At 46.5% G+C, this 22,106-nt stretch overlaps 1 protein-coding gene across 1 annotated transcript in view; it reads left to right on the forward strand.

Moving 5' to 3' along the window:
- Nucleotides 1-22,106, forward strand: part of LOC309549718 (interferon-induced, double-stranded RNA-activated protein kinase-like) — a 363,835-nt gene that overhangs the window by 26,468 nt on the left and 315,261 nt on the right. The gene's annotated exons all lie outside the window — the stretch shown is intronic.

Here is a 22,106-nt window from a genome sequence, read left to right on the forward strand (position 1 = left end):
GTGGAAGACTTGCATTGCTTCGTGTGAATCCCTCCGGGTTCACCCTCGTTCCTCTCAGTGGCTCGGATCTTGGCTTTCCTCCAACGAGGGGTTGAGCTGTGCCTGGCCTTGAGTACCATCAAGGGCCAGGTCTCAGCCTTAGCAGTTTTCTTTCAACACATGTTGGCCACACACTCCTTGGTGCGTACTTTTTCTCCAGGGCGTGGGACACTTGTTTCCTCCTGTTCGGTCTCCTTAGCCGCCATGGAACCTCAATTTGGTGTTGTCCGTTCTCTAGAAGCCTCCCTTTGAAAATATTTGGGAGATTCCCCTGCTTACATGGTCTTTTTGGTGGCCATTACTTCAGTGCGCAGGGTGTCTGAACTAGCGGCATTGTCTTGTCGTTCACCTTACCTGGTGGTCCTCCGTCCATGTCCGTCGTTACTTCTGAAGGTCGTCTCTGACTTTCATCTGAATGAAGACATTATGTTGCCCTCCCTGTGTCCCAAGCCTAAGCATCCTAAGGAAGTTGCCTTGCACTCTTGCAATCTGACTCACTATTTGTCCTCACGGATGGACCTCGCAGGGGGCTGACTGCTTCTGCTGTGACCTTTTCCAGATGGATCAGACAGACTCTGGTTCAGACTTATTCTATTAAGGGTCAGGTTCCTCTTTTCCCTGTCAAGGCACACGCTACTCGGGCGTTTAGTGCTTCCTAGGCCTTCCGGCATCGGGCATCAGTGAGGCAGGTTTGCAGGCGCATGTGGATGTGTTGGCATCTGCGGATGCTTCTTTTGGCCGCAAAGTTTTGCAGGCTGCTGTTTAGAGGTCTTGTCCATCTTTTTTTGAGGGTGTTTTTTTTCAGGTGAGCTCCAGTTGTTGAAAGTTGAGCTCCAAGTTACCTGGTTGGCTATGTTTAGCCGTGGGGAAGTATGTTATTCTGCTCTTACCACCCCTCATGTTTGACACTGCTTTGGGATGTCCCTGCAGTCAAGAAGGTGAAGAGCTGTGTCCGTCAATGAACGAAAGAGAAAATTGAATTGTTGTCTTAGCTTAAAATCCATTTCTCTGATGTTCATTGATGAACACAGCACCCGCCCCTCTATGAAGTTGGGTTTTTTTCCTTCTGACACTGCTTGTTACAAAATTGAATGCATATAGCAGGAAGTGGAAGTACACCCCCAGGGACTGCCCCATAGGCATGTTCAAGCTTTTTCTCTGCCTAGTGTTATACTCCTGTAGGGGCAGTATAACTTTATGATTTAAGAAGATGAAGATCTTTCTCTCTCTTTCTTTCTCTCTCTCTCTCTCTCTCTCTCTTTCTCTCTCGCTCTCGCTCTCGCTTTCGCTCTCGCTCTCTCTTTCTCTCTCTCTTTCGCTCTCTCTTTCTCGCTCTCGCTCTCTTTCTCTCTCTCTCTCTCTCTTTCTCTCTCTCTCTCTCTCTTTCTCTCTCTCTCTCTTTCTCTCTCTCTCTCTTTCTCTCTCTCTCTCTCTCTCTCTCTCTCTCTCTCTCTCTCTCTCTCTCTCTCTCTCTCTCTCTCTCTCTCTCTCTCTCTCTCTCTCTCTCTCTCTTTCTCTCTCTCTCTTTCTCTCTTTCTCTCTCTCTCTTTCTCTCTCTCTCTTTCTCTCTCTCTTTCTCTCTTTCTTTCTCTCTTTCTCTCTCTCTTTCTCTCTCTCTTTCTCTCTCTCTTTCTCTTTCTCTCTCTCTTTCTCTCTTTCTCTCTTTCTCTCTTTCTCTCTTTCTCTCTTTCTCTCTTTCTCTTTCTCTCCTTAGAAATAGGACACTAGGCGGAAAATGGTTTACAAAGCTTGACTACATCTATAGGACATTCCAAATCCCACTTCCTGCTATGGGATCTCAGTTTTGTTTTTTCTGCCTAGTCTTGAGTAAGGACAATATTATTATTATACAGGATTTATATAGTGCCGACAGTTTGCGCAGCGCTTTACAATATGAGGGAAGACAATACAATTCAATACAGGAGGATTTAAAGGGCCCTGCTCGTTAGGACATAGCTCCTTCCTGGTATCTCTGGTCCTGGCATTTTTTCCTTTTTTAGATAGAACTTTTTTCCTTTTTGTTCTTTCTTCTACATTCAATTGTCGGACTGGGTGATGCACTGAATATCCTAGATCCTTATGGTCTCCCCAGTCTGGCCAGCGAGTGTGTGCAGACCGCAGCTCTGCTCTAGATCGGCCGCGACATAGCCCCACAGGACGGGGGCTGGCCTGCGAGTAAAACACCTCACGAGAATGTACATGACCTGTTCGTGGCCTGAGTCGCAGCGTACCTCTGGCCCACAGCACCCCCTGTTCCAAGTTGGGGAGGTGATCTGCCCGGAGTGGTGCCCGCTCGGTTCCAAAGGTGTGTTTAGTGCCATCCTCCTCCTCTTCCTCAGGAAAATTTGGGGTGCATGTGGGTCCTTCCCTGGGTTGGTAGGCCCCCCATAGGTCCTTCCTACGCAGACGCAACCCCCCCTCACTAGCGGTGTTGCACCTTATCTAGCACACCCCACCCCCTCTACTCTCTTCTAGGGATATGGAGAAATGTTACTTTTATACTATTGAAATTTTCTCTGTGGTGTGGGTGAGCTGTGCCTGGATGCGGAAGAGAGCGCTCTGACAGCAGCTCTTCTTGCTGTTTGTGGGTTTTTTGCCCTGGCACTTCTCTCTCTTTCTCTGTCTGTCCTTCTGAGTCGTTTGGTGGTGAGTCCTGGGGCAGTATATCTCCCTGGTTTCTGCTATTACAGAGCTGCTGGGACCTGTAGTGCCACCGGTGACAGCGGTGTGGTTTTTTTTTTTTTTTTCACAGCGTATTTTATAATTTCGCATTTTTTTCCGACGGTCCCCAGGTATCACGGAGCCCTTAGAACACGTGTAAAAACCTGACCCGCTCTCAGAAGCTGCGGGACCCTCTGGGTCTCAGTCTGCCAAGGCGGCCATAGTGGCAGTCTTGCAGTCATTGGTGTCAAAAGTGGACATGGTTCTCCAAAAGAGACTTAGTTAAAATCGCCCTCTGCCTTCACCTGCCTCCTCTGCTTCCTCAGATTCTGAGGCTGATTTGGCCGCCGCGGGGCAACTTCCTATGAATATGTTAACTGTAATGAAACGCGTCATAACGTCACAAGTGCCATCTTATTGTACTCCTGCACTGTTTCACTTGGATGTCTGTAAGTGTACTTCCGTATTTTTAATACATTTTTAAAGCGGTTTTACACTATGTCAATGTTGTCTGGCTTATCCCTATGCATGCACATCTTAATGGGAACTTCTGGCATCCTCATTGGAGACTCCGTTGCTACCCATTTTGAACATCCGATGATCCAGTCACACTGGGGGACATCTATGTTGATATCCAGTCTGTATGACCCACTTACTATATGGTAACCTGGGTCCATACCCTCCGGTGAGCGCATTCATGTTTATTTTGCTGGTGCGGGGATCTTTCCAGTCTACTGTCACCTTATGAATTTGGATGCTTCACTTTCACATTGGACTCATTTCTATGAACTTTGTTTATTTCAACTGCTTTCAATATTTGTGCACTCATATTGTGTTATACCCTTATTGATTTTTTTTTTTAGCACTGCACCTTATTTTTTTCCCTTGCATTTAGACAACTTATGTCAGTTGGTGTGTCAGCAGCTCACTATTCATTTATTTATTAATTTTAGTTAGCGCAATTTGGATACACATTTTTTTTCACTTCTTTTTAAAGTGGACATGGTTCTCCATAAGAGACCTAGTTAAAAGCACCCTCCGCCTTCACCTCCCTCCTCTGCTTCCCAAGATTCTGAGGCTGATTTGGCCGACGTGGACGCAAGTCACCCTACAGGGTCAGCTTCCACGCACTTTTAAGTGGTCTGACAGTGAGGATGATTTCCTCTTCCACTACATCTGCGCAAGAAAAGGCAATTGTGGAGGCACTGATTGTATCAGTGCGGGAAACTTTAAAAATGGAGGACACAGCTAATGGCACCCGCAAACCATCCAAGGTGACTAAGGTGTTCCCCTTTCCTGCCTACTTCGACCAGATTGTCGCTAGTCAGTGGAGATCCCTGAAACACATGGTTGGAATACCTAAGCGTTTCGCCAGGAGGTATCTCGGAGGTATCTTTTTGAGGAGTCGCTCTTAAAGAAACTGACAGTGCCACCGGAGGTGGACTCTCAGGTTTCTAGGTTAAATAAAGTTACATTGCTACCAGTGGAGGACGCGCTGTCCTTTAAAGACCCTGTAGACAGGAAAGCTGAATCTCTAGTCTGCCATCTTTTTACTGTGGCAGGTTCAATTTTGAGGCCAATGTTTGCCATAACCTTGGTCTCCCAGACCTTGACGGAATGAGCTAAGCTTTTACGACAGGATTTGGAAGGGGGTCAGCACCCTCCTGAACTGGCGGACCAGTTGATACAGGGGTTACAGTATATCTGTGATGCCTCTCTGGACGTTTAGCCTGCAGGGTGTCAGTGACAGAGGTGACTCTGCGCCGCATGATCTGGTCAAATGCTGGTCTGTGGACCAGGCCTCCAAAAAGGTTCTGACGTTCGTGGGGGACCGTTTTGTTTAGAACTTCCATGGCTGCTAAAAACTAGAGTCTTGCCGCAAACGTGATCCTGTCTTCTTGGCTCATAAGCGGCCCTATCATCCCGCAGGGTTGCAGGACAAGGGTTCAAAATGCTCCTGTTCCTTCTTGGGAGGTTCCAAGAGACCCTGGGTTGGTAAGTCAAAAGCAGGCTCAGCTGGCCTAGCAGACAAGTCCTCCTCTGCCTTATGGGGCACCCTCACCCGTACATGGGGCGGGGGGACATTTGTGCTGCTTTCCGGACCCGTGAACCTCTTTCGTTCAAGACAGATGGGTCCACGATTTGGTCCGGTTACAAGATCGAGTTTCGGTCCTTGCCCCCTGCAAGGTTCTTCCCTTCCAACCTGCGCCTGTCCCCGGATCGGCTTCTGGCAGTTCAGGATCTGTCACAAGGAGTCATTGTACCAGTTCCAGAGTCGGCACCTTTTTAGGGGTTCCCAGGGAGGAGGGCAAGGTTCGTCCAACCTTGGACCTCAAGGCCCTGAACCACTTTGTATGGGTTCAGAAATTCAGAATGGAGTCCATTCACACGGTAGTGGCTTCATCAAGAGGATTTCTGGCCTCCATCGATATCAAGGACTCTTACCTTTTATGTCCCAATATATGTCGGGCATCAGCGTTTTCTTCACTTTGCCATAGGTGAAGAGCACTATCAATTCGTGGCGTTACCCTTTTGGTCTCGCCTCAGCTCCTCGAGTGTTCACAAAAGTGTTGGTCCCGGTGTTAGCCTTACTCAGGCAGCGGGGGATATTGGTGCTGGGGTATCTGGACGATCTTCTTCTGAGAGCAGAATCTCCATCTGTTCTGAAGGAAGATCTGGACCTCATAAAGCCAACTCTGAATTTTCAAAAGCCAGCCTTGACTCTGTCCAACAAGCTGGACTACCTGGGTCTGACTCTGGATTCAGCCTCAGCCCGGGTGTTTCTTCGAGAAATGAAACTGTTGAAATTGCAGCATGCGATTCGGCTCCTATTATCCAACCGCCGATCACCTCTCAGGACTTGCATGCAGTTGCTGGGCCTTATGGTCTACACCTGAGGATAAATGTAACCGATCAAATTTAAGAGGTTTGTATACCAATGCCAGAAGCCTGGCCAACAAGATGGGAGAGCAGGAGCTGCTGATGTTTGAGGAGGACTTAGATTTTGTGGGGATAACTGAGACTTGGTTTGACAGCTCTCATGACTGGATGGCGACCATTCAGGGGTATTCCCTTTATCGCAGAGATAGAGAGGGTAAAAAAGGGGGAGGGGTATGTTTGTATATTAAGAACAGTATACAGGTAAATATGAGGGATGATATTAATAATGGAGCTATGGACGAGGCAGAATCCCTATGGGTAGAGCTTCAAAGGAAAGGCACGGTGGGGAAGGTAATATTGGGCGTATGCTATAGGCCCCCCAACCAGAGGGAGGAGGGTGAGGCGGACCTCATGTTACAGATAAGATTGGCAGCAAGGATGGGAAATGTCATTAAATGGGGGACTTTAATTATCCTGATATAGACTGGGCAGAAGAAACCGTGCATTCAGCCAAGGCTCGGCAGTTCCTAAATGTTTTGCAGGACAATTTCATGGGTCAGATGGTGAATGCACCGACAAGAAACAATGCGGTACTTGACCTACTGATTACCAACAATACAGACCTGCTCACGGATATAGAAATACGGGACAACTTAGGGAACAGTGACCATAGGTCAATTGGTTTCAGTATTAATTACAGTAATAGGAAACACAAGGGTAATATAAGGACACTGAATTTCAAAAGAGCCAATTTCCCTAAACTGCGCTCGCTGCTAGAAAATATCAAATGGGATAGAACCCTGGGAACAAAGAACACGGAGGAAAAATGGGAGTGCTTCAAGAGCATACTTAACAAGGGGGTGGGCCAGTGCATTCCACAGGGAAATAAATTTAAAAGAGCAAAACTAAACCCTGGGTGGCTAAACTCCAACATAAAAATGTATATTAGAGCTAAAGAAAAGGCCTTCAAAAAATACAAGACTGAGGGGTCATTGGCAGCATTTAAGCACTACAAAGAGTGTAATAAGAAATGTAAAGACGAAATCAGGGCGGCTAAAATAGAACACGAGAGACATATAGCGGAGGAGAGTAAAAAGAACCCCAAGAAGTTCTTTAAGTATATAAAGAGTAGGAAAGCGAGGCCAGAGCACATTGGCCCCATAAAAGATGATAAAGGAAAAATGGCCACGGAGGACAGAGAAAAGGCGGAAGTGTTAAATAATTTCTTTTCTCTAGCGCTCATTGACAGACGTACAGTAGTCCTCGGTGATACACCACCTTCGGGTTATGTTGCCTCCACAGGAGCAGGACTAGACAGGAAATTAAAAAGCTCTGGCCACACCCTAGGGGCAGTCCCAGAGGGTATATCCTCTCTCTCTCTGCCTCAGCAAATCAGTTATTTTCTGTCTAGTTAGGAGTAAGGACCTAGATACCTTGCTGGGATCTTAGGTCCTGGCAAGAATTTTTTTCTTAAAGGATTTTTAGACAGCTTTTTTTCTCCAGTGTTTCTGTGAGATCTTCAAGCAAGAAAGCTGAACTGGGCGACGGGCTGGATGTTGAGATCCGGTGGTCACCCCAGTTCAGCCTACGAGCGCGTGCAGGCCATAGCTCTGCGCTGGGTCGGCCGCGACAAAGTCCCATTAAAGGACTGACCCCGCGAGTTAAACGTCTCGCTGAAACGCCAAAGACCATGAGTCACGGCGTCCATATCGGTCGACAGCCCTCCCGCCCCGGTGGAGACGGGTCTTGTGGTGAACGCGGGCCCCTCTCTGTATGGTAAGATAGAGTCCCTCTCTATCCTATAAATGACACAGATCCTCCTACTTTGAGTGTGATTTTATGTGCAAAAAGCCAGGAGGCTTGGTTTGGGAGCTAACAATCTAATTGTATACATGTTAAAAAGATTGTAATCTGTGGCATTCTGGGAATCTTACGGTGATAAGAATAAGCTACCTACCAGTCAGAAGCCACGGACATGTAGACTGCCTTCCTAATCAGATCTCCAGCTAATAGCAGGCCTCCCGAATGGCCATGCGGTCCGCCAGGGCCGGTACCGCCAACCACGCCAAATCCCCATGCAGAGAGAGTGTTGTGTGCCCTGCAGCACACCGCTATTCAGTACAGGCCGCCGCCATTTTTTTTGCTGGATCGCACGAGCCGCCATTTTGGCGTAGCCTCGTGTCTCCAGCATGGGGGCGGCCATGTTTGAGGTGATTTAAACACCTCGTGGAGCTAGGGGAGGCGCCGGAAGGCGTGCAGAGGGGCGGAGCCGCCTCCTTTCTTCCTGGGCAGCCAGCCAAAAGACTTCCTGTTTGTCAAGACAGCGCTGTAACCTGTTGCAGTTAAACTCTGAGCATCAAGTGGTGAGCCTGGGGGTCTATCTCTCTCTCTCTCTCGATCGATAGGGATCCCTAGCAGGGGGCTTTTTGTGGCGCTGGGGGTCTGAAAAAAAAAAAAAAAAAAAGTTTTTTATTTTTGAATTATATTATCCAGGAAGTGACTGGAATTATCATGGACCCTGCCACACATATTCCCCCACCTGTTTCCCTCGAGGGGGCCACGGGACCCGCCGGTGCACAGAGTGTAGAGTCATTTACAGCAATTTTGGAGTCTATGGTGGCTCGGGTGGAGGCGGCCTGTCAGGGACGGGGGTCAAGGAAGCGACCCCCGCCTACCCCTATATTATCTGACACCTCTGACTCAGATTCAGAGATGGTCACTGCAGTTGCAGGTTCCTCTGCAAGGGCTGTTATCCCAGGTAAAGCCCCCTCAGACAGTGAGGAGGACGCTTCTTCTCCTGCTATAATTCAGGAAGAAGCATTGGTGGACGCACTAGTTGTGGCAGTGCAGGAAACCTTAAAACTTGAGGCTTTACCGGCAGAGGCAACTGAAACAGAGATTCCTTTTGGTACTAACAAGCCCATCAAAACGGTGAAGGTTTTTCCTGTACCCAAATGTTTCGGTAATCAGATTAAAGGAGAATGGGAGCATTCTAAACGTACCTTTACTATTTCCAAGCGTATTGCTAGACGCTATCCGTTTGAGGAATCCATCATTAAGAAATGGACGGTACCACCAGTGGTGGATCCACCTATTTCCAGGCTGAATAAAGCCACGGTTATCCCAGTGGAGGACACTTCGTCCTTTAAGGATCCGGTGGATCGAAAGATGGAAGCAGAGTCCCGCACCATCTTCTCTCTGATAGGGTCAGCATTTAGACCAGTAATTGTTATTGGTCTAGTTTCGCAGACACTTACGGAATGGGCGAAAATGGTACGCCTAGACCTTAGGGGAAAAGATATTCCCCAGGAGACATCTGATTTGATGGAACAGATTATACAAGGGCTACAGTTTATCTGTGACGCAGCCTTGGACACTACTCCCTTATTAGGGCATGCATCTATGTCAGCGGTTATCCTCAGACGTGTGCTGTGGTTAAAATGCTGGTCAGCTGACCTAGGTTCCAAGAAGACCTTGACAAATCTCCCTTTTCAGGGGAATCGTCTATTTGGGGCCAACCTAGATGAAATCATTAAGGATGCCACTGGGGGCAAGAGCACTTTTTTGCCACAGGCTGCTAAAGCTAAGGGACCTCGCAACAAGCGAGGACCTTTCTTTACCGCCCATAAAGGGCGCCCGGCTGGTACTAGCGGGAAAGGCAAAACTCCTCCAGGAGGGTTCAAGAAGGGCTGGTCGGACAAGCAGAGGACCAACCCAGCCAAACCCGAAGCAAAGGAGTACACAGCCTGAAGGTGCGCCCCCACCCGGTTTCAGGGTGGGGGGACGTTTTCACCGGTATTCAGGACATTAGATCGGGCTTCAACCACTACTACCGGTGCGATTCTTCCTTTCCAACATTTAAGTACTACAGGAAGCGGTAGTTACCGTTCCCTGAATAGATCTTTTCCTTTACCTTTTCCTAAGATTAGTCCCTATACCTCACAGGAATCGGATCTGGTTGACCAGATAGGCCAAGTAGTCTCTAGTCGGGTGACTTCGGTCCCTGAGGTTCAACCAGAAAAGATCACCCTTCCTGATAACAATCAGGTATCTGATAAATGTGTGGGAACAGAAAACGACCAGACTTTCTCGGATGGTCGGGGCCAGATACCTCTAGGGACGCCTGGTTCAGATTCTATCAGCGCCAGTGGTCCTAGAAATTCTAGGCTGGCCTCCTCAAGCCGGCCTGGCCGACTTGGACATGCTAGTCGCAGACGTTCCGTGAGAACTTCGTCTCAGGGAGTGTCTGTGGTCTCAAGGACCAATTTACCATCATGCTTTACAGTCGCTGGGTTTAATGGCCTGGCCATTGAGACCCAAGTACTGAAGGACAGAGGTTTGTCTACTTCAGTCATTCCTACCCTTATTAAAGCAAGGAAAGCGACTTCCAGCAAGGTCTATTATCACACATGGAAGACTTATATTGCGTGGTGCGAATCTTTAGGATTTCCTCCACGTACCTATTCGGTGACTCGAATATTGGCCTTTTTGCAACAAGGGGTTGAGCAGAAGCTAGCCTTGAGCACCATCAAGGGTCAAGTTTCAGCATTAGCAATCTTCTTTCAGAAACCTTTAGCTACCAAGTCCTTGGTGCGGAATTTCATCCAGGGGGTGCGGCACCTGGCTCCTCCAGTCCGCGCGCCCTTACCGCCCTGGGATCTTAATTTGGTTTTGTCGGTTCTACAGAAACCTCCCTTTGAAAACATCAGGGAGATTCCCTTGCTTACTTTATCCCAGAAGGTGGCCTTCTTGGTGGCTATTACTTCTGCTCGCAGGGTGTCAGAACTGGCTGCATTATCATGCCAGTCCCCATACCTAGTGATTCATAGGGATAAGGTAGTACTTCATCCTAAGCCATCTTTTCTTCCTAAGGTGGTTTCAGATTTTCATCTGAATGAAGATATTGTACTACCTTCCTTGTGTCCTCAGCCCAAGCATCATCGGGAACATGCGTTGCATTCCTTAGATGTGGTTCGGGCAATCAGGGTATACCTGAAAGCTACGGAATCATTCCGTAAGACGGATTCACTTTTTGTGATCACGGATGGCCCCAGAAAGGGGTTGCCTGCATCTGCCGCGACCATTGCCAAATGGATTAGACAAACGGTGGTACAGGCTTATTCTATTAAGGGTCAGAGTCCTCCGTTCCCTGTTAGGGCGCACTCCACTCGAGCGCTCAGTACTTCCTGGGCCTTTTGCCATCAGGCGTCAGTGGTCCAGGTATGTAAGGCGGCCACCTGGTCGTCGGTACATACCTTTACAAAATTCTATAAAATTGATGTGACGGCATCGGCGGATGCCTCATTTGGCCGCAAGGTTTTGCAGGCCGCAATTTGAGGAGACCGGTGGTCTACCTCGAGGGTTTTTTTCTGTTTGAAAAAAAAAAAAAAAAAAAAATTTTTTCTCTTTTTTGTTGAGTCTCATCATTAAGGATGAGCATTGTAAACTTCTAGTTGGCACCGGTTGGGCCTTCTAGATTGGGATTTGATTTCATTTTCCCACCCCTCATTTGTGATACTGCTCTGGGACGTCCCGAAGGTGGTGTATCACCGAGGACTACGTCTGTCAATGAGCGCTAGAGAAAAATGGATTTTTGTAAGATCTTACCGTAAAATCCTTTTCTCTTAGCTCATTGACAGACGTAGTCCCCGCCCCTCTGTTTTTTGAGTTGGGTTGGGTTAAAATCTCTAAAGACTGCTTTTTCACATAACTGATTTGCTGAGGCAGAGAGAGAGAGGATATACCCTCTGGGACTGCCCCTAGGGTGTGGCCAGAGCTTTTTAATTTCCTGTCTAGTCCTGCTCCTGTGGAGGCAACATAACCCGAAGGTGGTGTATCACCGAGGACTACGTCTGTCAATGAGCTAAGAGAAAAGGATTTTACGGTAAGATCTTACAAAAATCCATTTTTCTTCAGTCTTCACAAAGGAATCGGGGGGCTACACGAACTCCGCTTGTAAGGCCGAACTAAATAATACACCTCAGGAAGTGCCGCCATGGCTAACAGAGGATAGACTTAGAGCTAAACTAGAGAAACTTAACATAAATAAATCCCCGGGACCGGATGGCTTGCACCCAAGGGTTCTTAATGAGCTCAGCCAGGTGATTGCCAGACCATTATTCTTGATCTTTAAGGATAGTTTACAGACGGGTATGGTGCCAGCTGATTGGAAAAAAGCCAACGTGGTACCAATATTTAAAAGGGGGCTGAGATATATCCCGGGTAACTATAGGCCTGTCAGCCTAACATCAGTAGTCTGCAAAATTTTGGAGGGGATGATAAGGGACCACATACAAGACTTTAGTAATGAAAACGGTATTATAAGTAGTAATCAGCATGGATTCATGAAAAATCGTTCGTGCCAAACCAATCTATTAACCTTCTACGATGAAGTGAGCTGCCACTTAGATAAAGGTAAGCCTGTGGATGTGGTGTATCTGGACTTTGCAAAGGCCTTTGACACCGTTCCCCACAAACGCTTACTGTACAAACTAAGGAAGGTAGGTATGGACCATAAGGTGAGTACCTGGATAGAGAACTGGCTCCAGGGGAGAGTACAGAGGGTGGTGATTAATGGGGAGTACTCGGATTGGGCGGGTGTGGAAAGTGGGGTCCCCCAGGGTTCTGTCTTGGGACCAATCCTGTTTAATTTATTCATAAATGATCTAGAGGAGGGGATATCTAGTACAATCTCAGTATTTGCAGATGATACTAAATTAGGCATGCCAATATCTTCTATGCAGGATGTGGAAATCTTGCAAGCAGACCTGAACAAAATAACGGGGTGGGCAACTACATGGCAGATGAGATTTAATGTAGAAAAATGTAAAGTAATGCACTTGGGGGCCAGAAACCAGAAAGCAAGCTACTCACTAGGGGGGGGGGGGGAACCTCTGGGTGAGTCTAGGATGGAAAGGGACCTGGGGGTACTGGTAGACAACAGGCTTGGCAGTGGCATGCAATGCCAAGCCGCCGCAAGCAAAGCCAACAGAATACTGGGTTGTATAAAAAAGGGGATTCACTCCAGAAATAAAGAGATTATTCTTCCACTCTACAAGACTCTGGTCCGGCCACATCTGGAGTATGCTGTCCAGTTCTGGGCACCGGTCCCCAGGAAGGATGTGCTGGAACTGGAGAAAGTCCAGAGAAGGGCAACAAAAATAATTAGGGGAATGGAGGACATCAGCTATGAGGAAAGACTACAAGCACTGAACCTATTCTCTCTGGAGAAGAGACGATTGAGGGGGGATATGATATCAATGTACAAATACTGTACTGGCGACCCTAGCATAAGGAACAAACTATTCAGAGAAAGGAGATACAATAAGACACGTGGCCACTCACTAAAACTTGAGGAAAGGCGGTTTAACCTTAAAGTACGTAAGGGGTTCTTCACTGTAAGAGCGGTAAGGATGTGGAATTCTCTTCCACAAGCAGTCGTATCAGCGGGGAGCATTGATAGTTTCAAAAAACTATTGGATGGACACCTTAAAGACCACAACATACAGGGGTATACAATGTACGGTTAAAAGCAAACACACACACACACATCATAGGTTGAACTGGATGGACTTATGTCTTTTTTCAACCTCACTAACTATGTAACTATGTAACTATGTAACACCTTTTGAGGCGGTTCCATTTGCTCAGTTCCATACCAGACCTCCTGCAAAAAGAGTCTAGCCAAATGGGACAAAAATCCACGGTCCCTAGACAATCTGATCCTGTTGAGCCGGGGTACGAGGGGATCTCTAATATGGTGGCTTCATTCCCCGGCACTTCAGCAGGGAAAGTCTTTTCTTCCCCTGTACTGGACTGTGGTTTCCACGGATGCCAGCCTTTCCGGGTGGGGCGATGTCTTGGGCACGGAATCAGCCTAGGGATTCTGGTCTCGGGAGGAGTCCAGTATGTCGATCAACATCCTGGAAATTCGGGCGATCAGGCTTTTCCTGTCCCAGTGGACGGCTCGTCTACAGGGGTAAGGATTTAATCGGACAACGCCACGGCTGTGGCATATGTCAATCACCAAGGGCCACCAAAAGTGCCCTAGTGGCCAAAGAAGTGGCCAACATTCTAAGGTGGGCAGAGCGCTTTGTTCCAGCCCTCTCTCCTGAGCACATTCCAGGAGTGGTAAATTGGCAGGCGGATTACCTCAGTCGACAGGCACGGAGTCCGAGCGAATGGTCCCTTCACCCGGAAGTGTTCCAACAACCGTGTCTCCGGTGGGGGACCCCAGATGTGGACCTGTTAGCATCCCACGTCAACCGGAAGCTTTCGAGGTTTGTGGCAAGGTCTCAAGACCCTCTGGCAGACGCTCTGCTAGTATCTTCTAATTTATGCCTTTCCTCTACTACAGCTTCTGCGGAGACTTCTGCGCAGAATCAAGGCAGAAGAGATTTCAGTAATTCTGGTGACCCCAGACTGGCCTCGTTGGGCTTGGTATACAGGCCTGGTAAGACTGGTAGCCGATGCCCCTTGGCAGCTTCCTGTCAGAGAAAATCTTTTGTCTCTGTTTCCATCCTGCTTTAGGTCGCTAGCTTTAACGACCTGGGGGTTGTCGGATTCGGCGATTCCTACTATGTTAAAAACTAGGAATTCTACTTCTCGGAGGATTTACCATTGAGTTTGGAAGGCGTACATTACTTGGTGTGAGTCATGGGGGGTGTTTCCCCCCGGTCCTCTTCGGTACCACGTCTGCTGGAGTTCCTACAAAGAGGTGTAGATTAACGTTTGGCCCTGGGCACCATTAAGGGCCAGATTTCAGCTTTGGCAATCTTTTTGTTTTCTTAAATTTCTTAAAATTTTTCTTATTCTTTTTTGATTCACACCTTCGTGCAGGGGGTTTGCCACTTGGCTCCTCTGGTATGGTCCCTGGTGCCCCCGTGGGATCTTAATCTGGTATTATCGGCTCTTCAAAAACCGCCCTTTGAAAATATTCGTGAAATTCCTCTGCTTAACTTGTCACAGAAAGTGGCTTTCTTGGTGGCTATTACTTCTGCACGCAGGGTCTCTGAGTTGGCTACGTTGCCCTGTCGATCGCCTTACCTGGTGGTTCACAGGGACAAAGTGGTGCAACGTCCCTGTCAGTCGTTCCTAAGGTCGTTTTGGGGTTCCACTTAAATTAACATATTGTGTTGCCTTCGTTGTGTCCGAAGTCAAAACATCCAAAAGAAATTGCCTTGCATTCTTTTGGATCTGGTCCTGGCCATCAGAGTGTACTTGGCAGCGACTGAGTCAATTCGCAAATCGGATTCCTTTTTTCTCCTTACGTATGGTCCCCGTAGGGGGCAGGCTGCATCAGCTGCGACCATTTCCAGATAGATCAGACAGACGCTGGTGCAGGCCTCTTCAATTAGGGACCAGTTCCTCCTTTCCCTGTTGAGGCGCATTCTACAAGAGGGCTTAGTGCCTCCTGGGCCTTCCGTCATCAGGTGTCAGTGGTCCAGGTTTGCAAAGCGGTCACCTGTACACACATTCACCAAGTTTTACACGGTGGATTTTTTCCGCAGCTGCTGCGTTTGGCCGCAAAGTTTTGCAGGCCCGTTGTTTTTTTATTTGTAGATGATCTCCAGTTGTTCCTGGTTGAGCTTCTGGTTTACCTGGTTGGTTAATTTAGCCCTTTTTTGGGGAATATGTTTATTGCTGTGTTTTTTCCCACCCCTCAGTCTGACACTGCTTTGGGATGTCCCATCGGTCAAAGAAGATATGAAGCTGTGCCCGCCAATGAACGAAAGAGAAAACAACTGGGTATTTGTCTTCACGTAAAATCTTTTTCTCTGATGTTCATTGACAGACACAGCACCCACCCCTCAGTGGAGTTGGGTTATGTATTCTTCTGACACTGCTTGTTACAAAACTGAGATCTTATAGCAGGAAGTGGGTGTAAACCCCCTGGGACTGCCCTATAGGCGTAAGTAGTCAAGCTTTGTTAATCCTTTTCTGCCTAGTGTCCTAATCCTGAGCAAAGCAGCATAACCCATTGGTCAAAGAAGATATGAAGCTGTGTCTGTCAATGAACATCAGAGAAAAGGGTTTTACAGTAAGACAAAAATCCATTTTTCTTTACTTCCTAACTACCTATCACAGTTTCGGAGGCCCTGAAATGTCGAAATGTCACATAAACCCCTAAATGACCCCCTTTTGGAAAGTGGACACTCTATGCTATTTCCAGAGAGGCATGTTTAGTTCATGGAATATTTTATATTTTGCCACAAGTTTTGGAAAAATGTACTTATTTTTTTTACACAGTTTTTGCTTAAATGATATACTGCTCAAACATGCCATGACTATATGTGAAATTACACCCCAAAATACATTCTGCTGCTTCCCCTGAGTATGGGGATACCACGTGTGATACTTTTTCGCATTCTAGCCACATACAGGACCCCGAAAACCAATCACTGCCTTGAGGCTTTCTAAGGGCGTAAATTGTTGATTTCACTCCTCACTACCTATCACATTTTTGTAGGCCATGAAATGCCAAGAGAGCACAAACTCCCCACCCAAATGACCTCTTTTCGGAAAGTAGACACCCCAAGGTATTTGCTAAGAGGCATGGTGAGTATTTTGTGGTGGGTAGGAAAGTGCGCTGATTCAATATAGGGTGTGCTGCTACCTTAGAGTGTATGTTGTAGAATAGGTAAAGAAATCAGGTGCGCTGCCCTAGTGCATATGTGCAACATACAAAATGATGTAAACAAATAAACCAAAAATGCAATAATAATGCAAAAAATTGAAAACGTATGCAAATCGTGTAAAACAAAAAATGTCCAGAAGGTGACTAGTGATACACCAATGTGCAATAAACGTCCATATTATAAGTCCATAAATAAAGTGCAAAAAATGGTGACAAAAACTTCCAGCTTGGGGAAAGGTGAACTGTGATTGGAAGGTGCAAAGTCCCACCACCAGCTTGGCCTCTTACCAGAAGTTAAACGTTAAGGGCATATATGAATATGACTGCTCCAAAGGTCATGCAGCCAGGTAGAAAAGTTCCCAGAAATACAGAAGGCACTCTGACACACTCGTGCTCCCTAGACTCTTACCGGACAAAAGCCAAACAAGAAGCCTGGTTCTATGGTGATGAGTGGTCCTGCCGGGGGTTACTGGACTCTAGGATGGCTGATGTAGTTGCTTGTGTCCAAGAGGAACAGACCCAGTCAGAAAGCCTGACGAAAGAAGATCCTGCCAAAGGTGGCTAGACTCTGATTGGCTGCTGTAACTCCTTAGTCTGGTCGACCTCAATAATAGGGGACACAACAGAGGGGACCGCAATGGTGCATTACCAACAGTAGATTTTTATTAAAACAAATGGTTGCACTTACAGTTGTGAAGACAATAATAGCGAGTTCCCTCACGGAGGAGCTGTATGGCGGGGTCCGCCTGCAGTGCGGACCGTTGCCTGGTCTAGATGTGATGACGACGCGGCGCCTCCTCCCTGACGCGTTTCTCCCGATAGGGCATCCACTTAGATAGGAGGTCTATCGGGAGAAACGCGTCAGGGAGGAGGCGCCGCGTCGTCATTTAAATAAAATTGGGTCTGTTTAAATAAAATTGGGTCTGTTAGACTCTAGATCTCTCCTCTGCCTTTTAAACCATCTGACCACACCAAGATTAGTGTGATAAGATGCTTTCCCAATTTTCCAATGGTGTTGTTTATATCTAGCGAAATCAAAGTCATGAAATGTTCGTAGCTTCCGATATCTTAGGCCATAGATATGATTGGAGTCGTTCTATTCTCCAATCAGCCCTATGGTCAGCTGACGGAGCCACCAACTGCAGTCTTGGGCTACCCGTGGGACAGAAGAGCCAGAGAAAACCATGGAAGGCCACGGGAGGGGCTTCCCCTCCCACTGCCTGTAAAAGCAGTCTAGCGACTAACTAGCCACTAGCATTGTTTTAACATGAAAGCCAACCGCTGGCTGTAAAAAAAGATACAAAGATGATGCCTAAACCTGCAGGCATCATCCTGGTATGACCACTCAAAGTCCAGCGATGTACCAGTCTGTTGCTGGTCCTTGTTGAGCATATAGTGTAAGGTTCTTTTTTTTTTTTTTTCATGCAGCCTGTGGGCTGAACGAAAAAAAGAGAACCAAACCGATTCCTCCAATCACATCGATCGATGTGGATGAAGAAATCTCTGCCAAGAACAGTGTTAAAAAATATATGTTGAAGCATAGGGGAGATTTGTCCACCCCATCCCCTATGCTTCGCCAAATATGCTCTTTTTTTTTTTTAACTGCGGTGGTGAAATCCCCTCCTATAGCGCTGCAATCATTGATTTACGTATATGCTTCGAGCAAACGCTGTTGCTGTCAGCAACCTGCAAAGCAAACAATGGTTAACAATAAAACACAGTAGCCATAAATTATTACAATATAATAGTATACAGTGCAGTAAAACAATAGAATGGTGGTATCTGCAAAACCAACTATGGTTAACAATGAAAAACACAGCAACAATAAAACTCTACATTATAAGAGCATACAGTTTAGTAAAACAGTAGAATTGCAGTATCTGCAAAGCAAACTATGGTTAGGAATGAAAAACCGTACCAATAAAACATTACAGTATAGCAGTATATTCTAAACTACAGTAAAATAGTAAGAACAGAAAATTTTAACTCCATAAAATTACAACTATTTTTGCCTTTTTTTTTTTTTTTTAACTTTTTTAAAAATGTTAATTGTAACTGTAAAAAAAAAAAAAACTTGACAAGTTCCAGACTAAGGTCTCTCAAAATGCAATAGCCTAACATCTTTTGAGACTCTGTGTGAAAGTATGCCCTAGACTGTGCCGTGCTGTACTCTATACTAATACTCCACTAGTGTGTGGTAGTCCCCGATGCAGAGACCAGGTTTGCCAGGGCAGGAGGGACAAAAAAATGCGGGTGCCACGCCGATATCCGCGTTTTCTACAGACACGGCATCTTGGTTGGGTATAGGTACCAGGGAGGACATCCGGAAAATGCCTCTCATGCAGCTGGCTCACTGCATCTGGATTTGTGAATTTGGGCCACAGCATCTTCTGGATACAGAAGGGCTGTGATGATCTCTTCTTTGAATTTTAGGAAGGATCCACTTCTTTCTAACCCTTTGTATAGCACATAAGTGTTCAGAAGAGCCAATTGGAATAAGTATACAGACACTTTCTTGTACCAGTGTCTGGCCTTATGGACAATAAGGTATTTCGCCATCCTCTGGATGTTGAAAGCCACCCCTCCCATGTTAAGGGGGGGCTTCTCGACACTAGTCGCCGTTGTAATTTGGACAGTCTTATCTGGGTGAATAGAAGACAGAATGAAAATATTCCGTGTGTCCCTCCACTTCACTGCAAGAAATTTATTACACTTCAAGCAGGCTCTCCACCCCCCTGGTCTAAATCGGAAATCTACAACCCATTGGGGAAGCCCCAGTGATTAGGTCACACGGTGCCTCATGCGCCAGTTTCAGAATCAAAAAGGTGACTTGCTTGTGTAACAATTGTCCACGTATAAATGGTTCCCCTTTCCGAATAAGTGAATAAGGGTGACACAAAGTCCCAAACAATCTTGCCTCTGCTCCCTATGTAGTCTTGGCAGTCAGAGGGCTCCACATTGCTATCTTTTCCCTCGTAAATTCCGAAACTACATGTATAGCCTGTTGCCCTGTCACATCTGTATACATCTTGACCGCATATCTGGCACGCTTGCTGGGAAGAAACTGTTTGAAAACAAGGCAACCAGAAATTTTAATCAGGGTCTTCACAACGCAGACAGCTTGTTGGGGCGTATGCAAATTTTTGGTTGAAGTGATTTGCGAGGGGCCCAATTTTGGTGGAGCCGGTCGTATCCAGGGTCACCCCTCGGACGACAGGTCATTGTCATTGAAATGCATAAACCGCAAGATTTGCTCATATCTAGTCCTGATCATGGCAGCAGAGAACAGAGAACGGGTCAGTGTACCAATATGATAACAACTCACACTTTTTTTTAGTAATGCCCACGATGAGGGATAGGCCCAGAAAGGTTTTAAATTTGAAAACAGTGATAAGTTTCCTTATAAATTCTCTGGCAAGGGTCAAATTTGAATTTGCGGCGATAAATTGATCGGCATATAAATTGCTTTAGTCCACAATAGATTTGTACAGATTTTCTGTGAAAAAACGCTCCTATAAATCAAGGGCAGTAAAATCCGCTGTTTCCACCTGAATTCCGAGTTGGCCAGGTTTCCACCTGAATTCCGGGTTGGCCAGTGAATTGGCGCTGCAGAAGTAGGTGGTGGGCCCCCAATCAGAATTTGCAAGTGCATCAGGAAGGAAACTATGGGCTCTACCGATCTGTCTTCGAATTCTTGGTTCCTGGTGGCTACAGGACACTTGTTAGCTAGATACTGCACCAGCTTGAACTGCACTTATGGTACTCGCCACATCACCAAGTGTTACTGCAGTGATGGTTTGACTACGACCAGGATGTACTAGGCCACTGGTGCTTGCCAGTTCACCAGAAAGTTGAGCGGCACTAGTACCGACACTCAGGCATACGAGAACCATGGGATTGTTGCACCTCAGCAACAGAAGAAAGGGGTTGGGTACGCCTGACCTTCACAGGGACCCATACTCCGTCGTCAGAGCAATCTGTCAAGGTGCTGCTGCTGTCTGCAGTTTCGAATACTGAGCCTGATTCTGACAGTGAGGCTTCCCCATAGCTCTCATCTGTCATGCTCAGCATCGTGTAGGCCTCTTCACTAGTGTACCTCTGTTTGGACATTTTGGCCAATAAATTTATTCACAGGTAAAAAAAAGCACCGGTTTGTCAAGGACTGTTTGAACCGCTACCAAAAAATGTAACTGCTCATGCTAGTAGAGATCAGGCCTGACTCTAACGCTGTGGTTTAGTGTGCTGTGTATGGGAAGTGACCGTGATCTACTGATACTGCACTTCTTGGGGGCTGGGCGGAGGGGCTAAATGCAGGTGCTGGCAGGTGTCGGGGCTGATCCTGCTAACGCTGTGTTTTTGGAACACTATACTATTGGGGACACTAGTCTGGTCTGATCAAATATTTGGATCTGTTTTAGACACTATACTAGTAATGGAGGTGTTTAGTGTATGTGTGTGTCACTGGCAGTGAAAAGGTTAAAATGTATTACTAAATATGTTGCGGGCAATCTGACGCTGTCCTTGATTGACGCTAACTAACGTTAATGCTAACTGACATCACCTGTGACACTAATACAATGATCAGAAAAAAGATCTGTACACTAAAATAGTGACACTGTGACAGAGCGGTGAAGGGGTTAACTGGGGGTAATCAGGAGGTTTATTCTTTATTAGGGGATATATGCCGGGTACCCTAAAATGATCTGGGACCGCTGCTAACTACCACTAACTGCTGTTGACACTAACTTGCATCACCAGTGACCCTAACACAGTGATCAGTAAATTATCTATATACTGTATATAGTGACACTGACAGGGAGTAAAGGGTCAACTGGGGGGGTAATCAGGGGGTTAAATATGTGCCTATGTGTACTGGTGTCAGTGTAGTGCTTGTGTACTCACAGTTGATGTTCTCTCCTCACGCTGGAATGGAAAAGGGCTCCAGGAGAGGAGATTGCATAATTTCCTGTGCCTGTGTTTATATTATACAGACACAGGACATTCTGTCATTGGTCAGAACCGATCACTAGGTCCAGGCTATAAATCATTGGCCTGGACCTGATGACTGACCGCTTCTAAACCAAATCAGATCATCATTTATTTTATTAATATTTATTATATGTCTTATGAAATTATCCTGGTTTATGAAATTGTTCTGGTAGATGGATGAGAGATAATGTGGAATTAAAATGAATTGTTGATTTATTGGTATAAGGAAATGCTGATGTAGTTTAGAGTTTTATATACATATATACTCCTAAGATACGTTTAATTTATTTTTAGCAGGAGAAAACCATTGCTATGTAGGGAATGTGATATCCTAATATGTATCCATAACAGCTCTGGTTAATATCTGCGCTTGTACTGTACTGTTTTAAATTGTATTTCAAATTGTATCTTAAATTGTATTTTTAATATATGTTTTTTAAAAGTGGATAGCCCCTTGCTTCTCCCGTCCCAGCTGACGTGGATAAAGATTATTGGTTACTGGCCCCTTTAGGAATATACAATCAACTAATTAGGGCCGATGGTATCCCGGGTATATAGGGAGGGGCATTAGCAGGAAGCAAGGTGAGACCTGAGGAAGGAGGCTCCGCCTTTGAAACGCGTTGTCCGTAGCAACAGCAGAGGCAGTGCACCCGTGTCTTGAATCCCCCACCTCGCAGCTCCGTACTACTTGTGGCTCTGGCTTTGGCTGAGGCTCTCCTGAGGTGCTGTAGATCACGTCGGTATAGTGCGCAGGCGACACAGGAAGTGAAGGAGAGTGGGGATACAGCGGCGGCAGCCGCGGATGAGGAGACCGCAGAGTCACCATCTGGAGGGACGGGAGGAGAGAGCAGCTCCTGTTGGAATGCTGTAAATCGATTTGCCTTAAAGAAAAAGTGCGAGT

Source organism: Pelophylax lessonae, assembly GCF_965119305.1.
Source record: "Pelophylax lessonae genome assembly, chromosome: 3".
NCBI lineage: Eukaryota > Metazoa > Chordata > Amphibia > Anura > Ranidae > Pelophylax > Pelophylax lessonae.